The sequence below is a fragment of the Microtus ochrogaster genome, chromosome X, assembly GCF_000317375.1.
Source record: "Microtus ochrogaster isolate Prairie Vole_2 chromosome X, MicOch1.0, whole genome shotgun sequence".
Taxonomy (NCBI): domain Eukaryota; kingdom Metazoa; phylum Chordata; class Mammalia; order Rodentia; family Cricetidae; genus Microtus; species Microtus ochrogaster.
In genome coordinates this window covers 41,629,399-41,642,306 of record NC_022026.1, presented here as the reverse complement: position 1 = coordinate 41,642,306, position 12,908 = coordinate 41,629,399, and the positions used below count along the sequence as shown (strand labels likewise).

The following is a 12,908-nucleotide window of genomic DNA, read 5'->3' as shown; positions in this document are numbered from 1 at the left end:
GGAAGGAAGGAAAGAAGGGAGGGAGGGAGGGAGGGAGGAAGGAAGGAAGGAAGGAAGGAAGGAAGGAAGGAAGGAAGGAAGGAAAGACAGAAGGAAGGAAAAATATCCTAGATGACATTTAGGAGATCTCATATACATGAGAATTTGACTCCATGTTCTCTATTCTCAGAAGGGCTCCTCTGTACAAGAAAGACCTACAAAGCTTACAGAGTAGGTTAGTGAATGGCTAAATGAATGAATAAGCACATGAATGAAATTTGATAACATCATAGCATTACATAATGAGGGAGACCACTAAAACTTTATAGAACTGGCGTAGCAATATAGAAGAAAGACTGTCGTCTCCAAGAAGGAAAACAAAGTGTGGGTGATCACAAAAAGCGGGGCATTTCAGTTAAGGAAACAAGTTCAATCAGATGCACTTTTTGAGCTCAAAAGATACAAACATAGTCCAAAGAGAAATGTGTTCCCAAAGTAATTCCTACATGCAAATATGAAAGAGTAGTATACAGACTTGTACTCTGAGGTTCCCCTCAGAGCAAAGCATTCAAACTACCATTGGTTACGGTGGTCCATGATCTCATGTGCATCTGCTAAGGCATCATCTCAAGTAAAGAGATGGAGAGTACAGAGCTCTGAAAATGTCCATGCTCAAACACAGTACCATCAACTCAGCATGTCATATGATCACTTGCTGTATTTACCTAAAATATCATTTTCTTTCCTTTCTTCCCTAGAACAATGAGGACCTGAAAAATAATCCAGGTTAGCCTTCATTTTTTAGGAAAAAAATTTCTAGTGTCTTTGTGTATGATTTGAAAGTGAACACAGCAAAACGGCTTCTTCAAAACCCATACTGTACTTTGGCAGAAGACAGAAACTACAAGCAAATAGGATATGATGCACAGCGACTTTATTCAACAATCTTTGGTATTGACTTAAAATTTCAAATTCCAACATTACTCAGTGCATTTTAATGCTTTTTAAGAGGTTGATGTTCAAAAACAAATACAAACAACACAAAGTGTACTATTCGGTCAAATCATCATTATTTATAATAACACAATTAAAATTAGCATTCCTTGAATGATTTTAGTTACACTGGCAACTAAAACGACAGTCATTTCTCCTTCATTCAACTGTGGTCTCACACAAGACCTAGTTCTTTCATGAATATCTTCAGCTATACTCCCTGTTTTCTTTCAGTATTCCTCCACGAAGGGGCTACATTATTAGATTACATACCTCACAAACAGGCAAAGGTGAAGAACTAAGCCAATGAGATAATTTCATAAAAAGAGGCAAGTTAATGGTAGTGCAAAGAGACCACACTCCACTGTATCCTAAATGCAAGGGCCATGAATGGAACATCTGGTGTTACACAGCTTTCATGGCCTGTGATCCAGCCACCCCAATTTGTTGATTCATGTTCTGAAGCAACTAACCTCCATTGTCATCCAAGTGCAATCATCAAAATTTTAGCCTAAACTCTTCCAGAAACATGGACATATCTACTTAGAAGGTCATACAGGTGTAAATTCAATATCAATGAATTATATAAGCATATATATCAAAATAATATATATAACAAATTACACACACACACACATATATTTTTTTCAGAAGAGCCCAATTACTGAATGATGACAATGATGGCATTTGCTGAGTGCTTACCATTTGCTAGATAGCTATTGTATTGTTTGGATGGTTTTAGGATCGTGATGTTATTTAATCCTCACAAAATCCAATTACCATTTCCCCCATTTGGTAGAGGTGTACACTGAGGGTGGGAAAGATAAGGGGAGGTATTCAAAATCCAAAGGTATCTGGCAAAACCAGGACTCAACCTCCACAATCTATTTCCCTGATCTTAATCTCTGTTGAAATAGGAGTGGCGGGGCTGCGTCCCTGGCACCCGGCCGCCCACATGGCTAGTTTAGCTTATGCCCCGAAATAATTACAGGGAAACTGTATTCTTTTAATCACTGCCTGACCCATTAGTTCCAGCCTCTTATTGGCTAGCTCTTACATATTGATCTAACCCATTTTTATTATTCTATGTAGCCCACGAGCCGGCTTACCAGGAATGATCTTAACCTGCATCTGCCTGGAATGGGACAATCATGGCGACCCTCTGACTCAACTTCTTTCTCCCAGCCTTCTGTTCTGTTTACTCCACCCACCTAAGGGTGGTTCTATCAAATGGGCCTAGGCAGTTTCTTTATTAATAAGAAATCACTCCCACATCAAACCTCAGCAACCATACATCGCTGAACCCAAATAAGAAAATGCTTCCATCACTGTATACCAAGTGTGTTCTTTGCACATACAACCTCAGTACCAGTGGAAGAGTGGAAGCAATGCAGAATCTGTGGATCTGAATGCAGATCTCAACCACAGACCACTTAGTGTATCAAAATATGCATTTCTAACAGGTTGTCATGGGAGTCTAATGTTCACAGATTAAATTTGGCTACACAGCTCATTCATGATTTTAAAAAAAGGTCAATCCTGACTTAATCATCACTAAATCCCTCTCTCCCACTTCTCATTTTTGAGACAGAGTTTTATATAGTTAAGCCTGACCTCAAACCAGCCATATAGCCAAGATTGGCCTTGAACTCCTCATCCTCCTTCCTCCACATCCCATGTGGTAGTATCACACACATCACCACACCAGCTTAAAGACTCGCAATTTCATATTGTAAGGACCACCAAAACACAAATTTAAGGTTTCCCATGTAAAATATTTGGAGGTGCTCAGCACTGTCCTTGTTTAGGTCACATGACGCAGATGAGCAACACAGGGGACAGTGTGAAAATGGAAACATCTCATAAGGTAGAGTACACAGTCTTTGGGGCTACAGGAACAGATTCTGCCACCTTTCTCTGATCAGGAGCATTTGCAATTTTCCTGTACCAAATTTGGAAAGAGGCAAGATAAAACTGAGGTTTCAACATTCAAGCTATGGTTTCCTTCAGTAAAAGCAAGACCCAGGTAGCGACTGAAAGGACTAACACAGGGATGGGAGTGGGACTTTGGGTTCCAGTTGTATTCTCATTCCCAATCTTGAAACTGATCCCATAAATGTCTTCAGTTTGTCACCATCCATAAAATTAGTGACTTTGTTTGTTCTGCATGCACATTTCATGTCCATAAAGGCTTATGTAAAAGGTATTACTGTAAACATTATGACTACTTAAATGATATATAACATACTATTAAGAGTTTTGTATAGTTGACTTAGAGGAACTGTTATTAACTGGACTACTTAGTTGCCTTCCCCCCAAGCTCATGTATGGGAACTTGGTCTTGGGCTAGTTGTACTGTAGACAGTCAATTGAAACATTAGGAGATGAGGGCCTAGTGAAAGAAAGGAGGTCACTAAGGATGCGACGGGTAAGGGGTATACTGGGACTCTTCTGTTTAAATTCTCCCTCTCTTTCCTCTCCTGCCATCTCTTCCTCTTCCTCACCTTCTTCTTCCCTTATCCTCTCCCTCTCTCTTCTTTCTCTCCCTTTGCCCTTCTTCTTTCTCCTTTCCTCTCCTCTTTGTTCTTCTTCCTCTCCCTCTCTCTTTTCTTTTTCCTCCCCTCATCCTTCCTGTCTGGCAGGAGGTAAATATCCCTGCTCGACCATATATTCCTAGTTATGATGCTCTGTTTCCGCATAGACCCAAAATAGTGGATTCATGTAGCTTTGGATAAAAACCTCTTATGGTGGGATTGAAAATATATATTTCTCCACTGTAAATTTATTACTTCAGGTATGTTGCCACAAGAGCAGAAAGCTGACTGATACAAAATGTATAAATAGCATGATAATTTTTACAAGAAGCATGCATATGCTCCTTTTATAGAACTGTTTATACGCCTACTGTTGTAAGCATCTAAATTGTTTTGATTTTTAAAAATTTTATCTTAAACACAAAAATGCAAAATAAGGCAGGGAGTTCCCTTGGACCCTTCACTCAACTTCTTGCAATCTTCAAAAACCACTCTATACTATCATAATAGAGAAATTAACATCAATAGGATATTATTAGCAGGAGACTCTACTGTGCTGTCTCTAGAAAAAAATATTCAATCAAAACTGCAAATTTCATACCTTGCGGCCCCCTTCACAAAATGACAAAAGAAACAATAAATAAATAAGTGTGACCAAAAGGTGTTAAGTTTAACTGCTAGACAATTTTTCTCAATATAACTCATAATAATATATGTAGATATGTGCATATAAAGTTATATGAATGTGTACATATCAATCACTCTATGTATTAAAATTGAAAAGTAAAACAATCACTGAGTAGACCTGGAAATTAACTTCTCTTCAGGACATAATCAAATAATTTGAACATAGTCCAAATAATTACTTAACTGCTCTATGAGGGATCTATAGTTTCCGTTCTTGGGAAATTAGCAAACTATAATTTTTAGGCACTCTGAAATAACCGGATGGTTATAGAGTGTGAAGACACTGGTAAATTGTTTGATATATGGCTTGATTAAGTACTTCACCCAAGATTCACCAAAGAAGATATATTTTTAAGGATTTAATAAAAAAAGAAGTGACATTTGGCATGCTAACTAATTTCTACATCAGAAAGACAGTATAAAGGGTATCTCAAGGGCAGAATATCAACTACTAAAACCAAAGCAAGAGAAAATGTAAGGAACTCTACATCTGTGTGGTGCTATTCACTTTTAACCTCAGCCTTTGAGAAGGAAAGACAGCGGGGAATCTCTGTGAGTTCCAAGTCAGCCAAGTCTGCATAGCTAGTTCTGGACTTCATATTTGGGGATAGCTTCTCCATATTCTTCACCTTCTGTATCCATGTGGAACTGTAATAATTTAAATGCCTGTTTCTTTATGAACCGTGCCCTCATGACAATGACATTAGAGTTGGAGTCTCAGAATCTTCACATTATATCTCAAATGTCATGTTTCTAGGGCTTATCACTCCTGAATATGTATTGACATTTGAAGCATGGAGGTGAATTAGGCTGCCCTGTGCACTGAAGGATGACCTAGGAGTATCCATGGCCTCTACCCACTAGATGTTACTAGCACTCCTCATACCTAGCTCAGATAGAAAACCCAAACTATTTTCAAATGATGCAAAATGTCCCTTGGAGATGTGGTGTAAAAGTCACCTCTTCTCTCAGGAGTACTTTCATATAAAAACTAATCCCTTTCCACAATGAAGCACAACTAGAAATAGCAACGATCCATGATAGGGGTAAACCCAAAATATGCCTCAAGCTATTTTTTAGACCTTTTCCAACACTGACAGTCAATTAATGTATAGAATGGAAACTAGCATTCAAGTCTACAGAATCTTCCAAGATTACCTTTGATTTTTATCAACAAAGGAATCAAAGCATTAAAGGTTATGAGTATTTTTCCAAACCCACTCATTGAGTCAAGTTGCATGCTTTCTAGTCTAGTATTCTGTCCCCAGTCTGGATGGGTTCCTCATTTCTCTCAAACTCTTATTCACATAGTTTAATGTACTATTTATTTCAATAATATTATATATATATATATATATATATATATATATATATATATATATTGTTAGCTAGCAGATATAGATTACTTAGCTAAGTGACATATAAAAGAAGTCATGACTCTAGCATCTCCATCCTGGAAAACAGAAAGATACAAGAACAAAAGATAATGGGCAACTGTGACACACACACACACACACACACACACACACACACACACACACACACACACCGCTCCTTATTCTAAAGAAATAACTCTATTCTAACTGGAAAACCCCACCAGATATCTCACAGATAAGTAGCAAAAGAGGTTTAGTTATCTTTTCAGCAAGTTCTTTGCCGTCCATGGCCATACCACACTGAATGTGCCCAATCTCATCTGAACTAGGAAGCTAAGTAGGGTAGGGCCTGGTTAGTACTTGGATGGGAGAAAGTTCTTTGCCTTAATTCACTTCTGGTTTACTATTTTATGATTGAAGGGAAGTATAGGATCTGAAAACATTGCAAAACATGGTGAAGAAGGAAACCATTGAAGCTGCTTATTTTTCTCTTAGATAAAAGTAGGAATCTTTATTTTCATTAAGAAGGTAAAGCTCCGAGTGACATTTGTATCAAAATTCCCTCACTATTGCACTTTGGGTGCTCCAAAATAGAAATATAAATTCTTATAGAAGGCTATGCACCCTATGGAGCTAATGATGCGCTCGTCTTGTCAACGAAAATGGAGTACTTTCATTTGGAAAGAAGAATCACAGAAAATTACAGGGCCAACCTGGCATTGTGCAAAAGATGGGAGAAGAGAAAAGAATGACATGGGTTAGGGGTGGAGCTCAGCTGGCAAAGTCATCAGTCTGCCATGCATGAAGTTCTAGATCTGATCCGTAACTAGAATTAGGTGTGGGTCAAAAGTTCAAGGGCATTCTTGGCTATGTAGCAAATTTGTGGTAAGCCTGGAATATATGAGACCCTGTTAAACAAACAAAACAGAATACAAGAGAAAGAACAGAATTACAATGTTTGTCGAAATTTTTCAAACTGCTCTCCTTGTTTGATTCTCAAACTCATTTTGAGAGGTTACCATTTTCATGTTAACAGAAGGAAAAAATGAGGATGTCCCCTTAATTGTGTCCAAGTGCAGGCTCAAGATTGGAATCCGAATCTCCTGACGGGACATCCACTCTTCTCATTCAACACTACAAACTGTAGAATAGAATGTTCTGCCCTTTGGGGTATTGGTAAAATTTGTGTTCCTGCCTATCCTTGTATTGGAGCCTGCTATAAGTCATGGGCACTCACGGGCTTCTCCTTTTCCTGTACAAATAGGAAGCTGTTTTCCAGTCTCCCTCCCAGCTGCCTGTAGCCAGGTAATGAATGCAGTCTAATGCAGAGAGAGAAGTGAGCATGCCGCTTTCACACCTGAGCAGTTTAAAAGCCTCCTTGCTTTTCTCCCTATCCACTAGCTAAACAAAGACAATGAACTTTTCATTGTATTAAGTCAGAGAGATTTGGATAGCAATGATAGAAATATACATTTCCCAAGAAGGCTGGGCACCTGAAGGGATTAATGATTTACTCATATATTACTCTTTCTATATAAGAGACAGCTAGGACAGCGATAAACCAGGGGAACTACAGTCCAGCATATTATCAAGGAATTTGGGAGTATGATTGCAGACGTGCCTTGCTGGCATCTTTAAGGGCAGCCTGCCAATAGCTTGAGGAAACCTAGTAGGCCTATACACATTAGAAAGTTCTTCTTGCCTCTGCTCAAGGGGTTTGCTTTTCAGGGACCTTGGTTCGTCCTTGGCTCTTCAGCAAAAACCTCCAGTAACAGCTGCTTTAAAAGACAGGAATAGCAGGGTTTATAACAAAACTATGGGAGACCCCAAGATTTTTCAGTGAGATTCTCCCCTCCTGGAAACAGTTTCCATGCAGAAAAATTCATGGAAACCAATAAGACATATAACAGTTTGAACATCACTCTGCAAATAGTAAGTCAGAAGTGAAGCAATAATTTATTACTGGGGTTTTCAAGATCTCCATTAATAACCATGCTTCAAGATTTCAATTTTCAAACATTGCATACGTCTTTCGAAAAAGGAGCTATTTGGAGCAGTATACATTTTTCATGTTCTAAAGGGGGTGAGCTGTCATAATAACAGAGCTTAGTAAAATTACCAGTACTTAATATTCTAGAAGAAATTGGGGGAAATTACAAGGTGTATTTGAAATCACGCTTAAAATATATTTCTGCATCTAATTAGATATCTCTACAATGCGAGGAAAAATGATAAGGAATGGATTATTTGGGCATCTTATTTAATCTCTCAAATGAGCTATCAGCTACTGTGAATATAAAACCATGTAGCACCCCTGTTATTTGAATAGTGAAGGATTAAAACATGAAAGCATGTATATACCATTCCACTTCATTTCAGAAGTTTAAAAACCTTCATCCTGGCCATGGAACCTAGTGGAGCGCTTGACTAACTAGCACAGATTTGGAGGTGTGGTTTCCAGCTCTGTAAGGTGTGGTGGTGCATGGCTATACTCTCAGCCCTCAAAAGGTATACAGCAAAGAAAACCAGCCCACAAATCACAATCCCAGAGAACCTAGCAACAATGAGAACCCTAAGAGAGACATACATGGATCTACATGGGAAGTAGAAAAAGACAAGATCTCCTGAGTAAATTGGGAGCATGGGGACCATGGGAGAGGGTAGAAGAGGAGGGGGGAGGAAGGGAAGGGAGCAGAGAAAAATGTAGAGCTCAATAAAATCAATAAAAAAAGGTAGAAACAGAAAGAAGAAGAACTCTTGGTTATCTCTGGCTACCCAGAAAGCTCATGGCTAGCCTGGCCTATATGTCAAAACTAGTTCAGTAAATAAATATAGGAGCTGGATATCAGAACAATAATGATCACCTGGCAGAATGATTCCAAGTATTGTCCTAGGAAGAGAAACTGGTAGAAACTCTCGCTGGGAAGGGTCTGTCCTCACCCACTGTCTGATTTGAGGTATGGTAACAGAGATTGTGACCATGTTGGCTGGTAGAATGAAGCAGAAGGGTTAATTAATTCACTTCTAAGTCTAAACTTCAGGGGTCTCGTGTATTTCCATTTGCTCTCTTGTGCTTCGGGTATCATCACCAAGGTCCAACTGACCCCAACTGGTCACAGGTCACTTCAGCTAACCTCTGGAAATTCAAGGGACACAGGGACTGTCATATGCAATTCGTTTGCAAGGGTAGCTTGTTACACAGCCAGGGGTAACAGCTAAAATAAGCCATAAGCCACAGTTAATTTTTTCCATTAATTGTGGTATTTACCTCCCAATGGTGAAATAGCGTTGCAAGTTCTTCCCAAGACTATTCCCAAATCCTCCCCTGAGATCTGACCCGCCACACCCCCTGTTTCAACTACATATAAACTTGGATGTTCTGAAGAATTTTCCCGGAGTACTGGCCAATCCAGAAATGTTTAATCCTGCGAGTTCTCACCTGTAGTAATATTGGAAGTAATTACAACCAACTCATTTCTTCCCCAAAGCTGCCTCTGACCAAATGTATCTTAGTCTTGCCTGCCCCTCTCTATCAGGGAAAAATACACATTTCTTTTATGTCTTCCACGGAAGACACAGGTTTTACACCACAGGTTCTAAATTCACGTGCATATTTAAATCACTTCAAGACACTTAAAAAAAATCCTGATTCCCAAGACAAAACCCAAGGCAATTATATATCACAAGCTTTGGGCTAGCATCCAGGTATTTTACAAGCTTATGGTACACTGTCTTTTGTTGCCAAAATAAAAGTAACCCTTACTTTTCTATTAAAGTGAACTTAATGCTTTCTCTTCTTTCCCTGTATATTAGCATGGTAATGCAGAACATTAAGGCTTAATTTCCCTCTCCTGAACACTGGCTTACCATTACACCTCAGTTCTTTATCCTGAGACTACTTAGGAGACCGAGGCAAGAAAAGAGCCAATTTCAGAATTATATTTTAGAATTATGTTTCCTAGCAAATTTCACTAGGCTCAATTCAACCTCCTCTATGTTTTCCCATCTTCAAAGGAGAATTTATTCAAAAAGCAATTCAGAATAACTTCAAATAATTTTGTGCTAGGAAATTAGTCAAGGAACTCTTTTAAATCAACCAAACAGTACCTCCAGGCGTGCTTCAAAAACATAATATGGCATAATCAAACATCTCTTGGTATTCAAAAATTTGTTATGTTAAACTAATAGACACATTCATTAAAGTCTTGTGGGAAAACAAACATACGGTAGCCTACGCTTATATTGCATTTAATTCCAATCAACACCTGTTCTAGAGAGATGGACTTATTATCAGATTGTATTTTTAGACATAATAATACAGGAAAGAATTGCAATAAAGCGTTTAGAGAAAACTGCCACAGTGTGAAACAGACAAAGAGCCACTATGTTATGAGCTGAGAAGGGGGAGTATCTTGAGGCCCCCAGGACAACACCTAGCCTTCTCTCCTCTGACCAGAAGATTTCTGGATCTACATGGAATATTGCTAACTGAAGATTTACTCGGCATTACAAGTCAACTTTAAATCTTTTCCTAAGGAAATGTTTTTATTTTCTTTTGGTCCTAGGAAGTAGTCATATTTGTCCATCAGTAACTCTACAAAAAGCAAGCTGAGAAGATGGTTTAAGTCTAAAAAATGCTTGCCACACAAGCAAGGGGGCATAAGTTCAGGATCCTGGTACCCATAGAAAATTCCAGGCCTGAAGGCACATAGCTATCATGCCAGTACTGGAGAGTCAGAGAAAGGTAGATCCCTGGAGCTGATTTTCCAGCAAGCCTGGCCAAATTGACGAGTTTCAGGTTCTGCTAGAAACTGTATCATAAAAAAGTAAGATGGGACCGAAGAGGTGGCTCAGCAGGTAAGAGCACTGAACTGCTCCTCCAGAGAACCTGGGTGCAATTCCCAGCACCTGGTAGCTCACAGCTATCTATAACTCCACCCTCACACAGACATACCTGCAGGCAAAACACCAATGTGTATAAATATAAATATGAATTATTTTTATAAAAAAAGCGGGATAGAGCCTTTCTTTCTGCCTGGTGATGTAGCTGAGGAAGCATCACTGAAGGCTTTCACCTCCCCACCTTCAAATATCTAAGCTAGAAGCTCCCAAGGAACTGCCATGATTGTGGGGGCATTTCGTCAATGGTCCCAGCTTCAGAAAGACTGATGAGAGTCTGAGGAGCATCCTGAGCAACGAGAAACACTTCAAAGACCAGGTGCTCCAAGGGTATGAGTTTGTCACTTGTAGCACTGTGACCTAGTGGGGATAGCAATGAATGGAAGCCCACACAAGGTGGAGGGAAGAGTTGTGGATTCAAAGAGCTATATTAAGAGAAGATTCTCAAACACCAGGTGCCCAGTTCACTGTGAAAATGTTCTTTGTTGGTCACATCAAACAAGATACTGGAGAGCATCACCTGCAAGAATATTCTGAACAGTATGGGAACACTGAAGTGATGGAAATTGTGACTGACAAGGGCAGTGGACAAATGAGGAGCTTTGTTTTCATTACCGTTGACAATCTTGACTCTGGATAAGGCTGCCATTCAGAAAGAGCATTCTGTGACAGGCCATAACCCCGAAGTAAGGACAGTCCTGCTGAAGCAAGAGATGGCTAGTGCTTCATCCTGACAAAAAGGTCAAAGGCATTCTGGAAATTTTGGTGATGGTTGTGAAGTGCTTGTTCTGGCAATGACAATTTTGGTAGATGAAGAAACGTCAGTGATTGTGGTGGTTTTGGTGACAGCTGTGGCTGTAGGGGAAATGGTGGAAGCCCCCAGAGGAAATGGTAAAAGCCAAGGGATAGCTGTAATGAATATGGTGAGGGTGAAAGCAATTTCAGAAGAGAAAGAGGCTACAGTAATGTTGGCAATTACAACAATCAGTTTTCAAAGTTTGGACCAATGGACAGAACCTTTGGGGATAGAAGCTCTGGTTCTTACATAGGTGGGGACCAGTTCTTTTCTAAAGCACAAAACCAAGGTGACTGTGGTGGATCCAGCAGTAGCTATGGTAGTGGCTGGACGTTCTAATTACTAACAGGAAACAAAACTCAGCCAAAGAGACCCAGAGAAGGCCAGGGAAGCTATGGGTTACAAAGGATTTGTGAACTTGGCTAAGCACTGTAGTGGCAGGGCCTAGTTGCTACAAAGAAGACACATTTTAGGCAATACTCATGGGTATGGGAAAAAAACCAAAAAACTTCCAGGACTATATTTGCTATTAATTGTACACCAGGTTATTTTGGTTTCTGTTCTGTAAAGCATTCCAACAAAGGGATTTAAAGCAAACTTTTTCCATCCATGCTGTTGATTGCCAAATGTGATAGTTTGATCATAAAGCTGAATAAATGTGTTTTTAAAAGAATATGTAAAAGAATTGAGGAAGGTATCTAATATAGGTCATTGCCTCACACACATGTAAGAGTGTAACCACATGTACACATACACCACTGATATAGATATGGATAATTTACATTGGTATAAGTTTTGCTTTGGTGATTTAAATTTAAGGTCAATTTTATTATATGTATATGTGTTTCTGATCTTGATTAAGGTATTGTGATTGTGTAGTTCATTTAAAAATGTAATGTATATAGGTTGTTAATGGATAATCATCAATATTAGTCAAGTTTGTAGTCATGTTAGTTAGATTTTCTAGATATACATAGATATATTTTAGATAGTCATTCTTCATATCTTTCAAAAATTATGGAATATGGCATTTTAAATGTTTTAATAACTTAGGGTTTTTCATGACAATGAGACACTCTGCTCCTGGCAGCACCAATCTACTTCAAGAAGAAGATGGGCATCGAAGAGGATCCTTATGGAGTTTGATAGCCATTTGGGCAAGAAACTGCTCTTGCCTGGACTGTTGTATAAACTGGACACAGAGAACCCTCAGAGAGAGGACTGCTGAACTTGCTTAAAGGTGAGATGATCTTTCGGGATCCTGATTCATGAAGGAGTCTGCAAGACATTCTGCAGGACACAGCAGATAGTGACTGAACTGCCTTTGAAATTTCCTGCTTCACGGAAATGTCTCTGGATGCTATGAGCCTGAAGGCTGAAGATTGATGCCCCAACGGTACAGAGAAACTTTGGGTGACTGTCCAGGCAGCGAGATGTCTCTGTCACTTCTAGAATTTTGGAAGTTACTTACTTCTTGTTTACTTAGGTAATATTATATCCTTCTGGAGTCTTTGATGCAGTTGAAGAATAGATAGATAGTTATAGTTGTTTTCCTTTGTTATGATAAAGATAAAATAGATGTAAATATTGTAATTTTTACTTGATAACTATTTTGTTATATGTATATGTGTTTCTGATCTTGAT

The 12,908-nt window shown here is 39.0% G+C and overlaps 1 protein-coding gene and 1 pseudogene across 4 annotated transcripts in view; one reads left to right on the top strand and one right to left on the bottom strand.

Moving 5' to 3' along the window:
* The window catches only part of Frmpd4 (FERM and PDZ domain containing 4), a 653,313-nt gene that overhangs the window by 491,290 nt on the left and 149,115 nt on the right, over positions 1-12,908 (bottom strand). The window lies entirely within an intron of this gene.
* Positions 10,401-11,603, top strand: LOC101997278 (annotated as a pseudogene).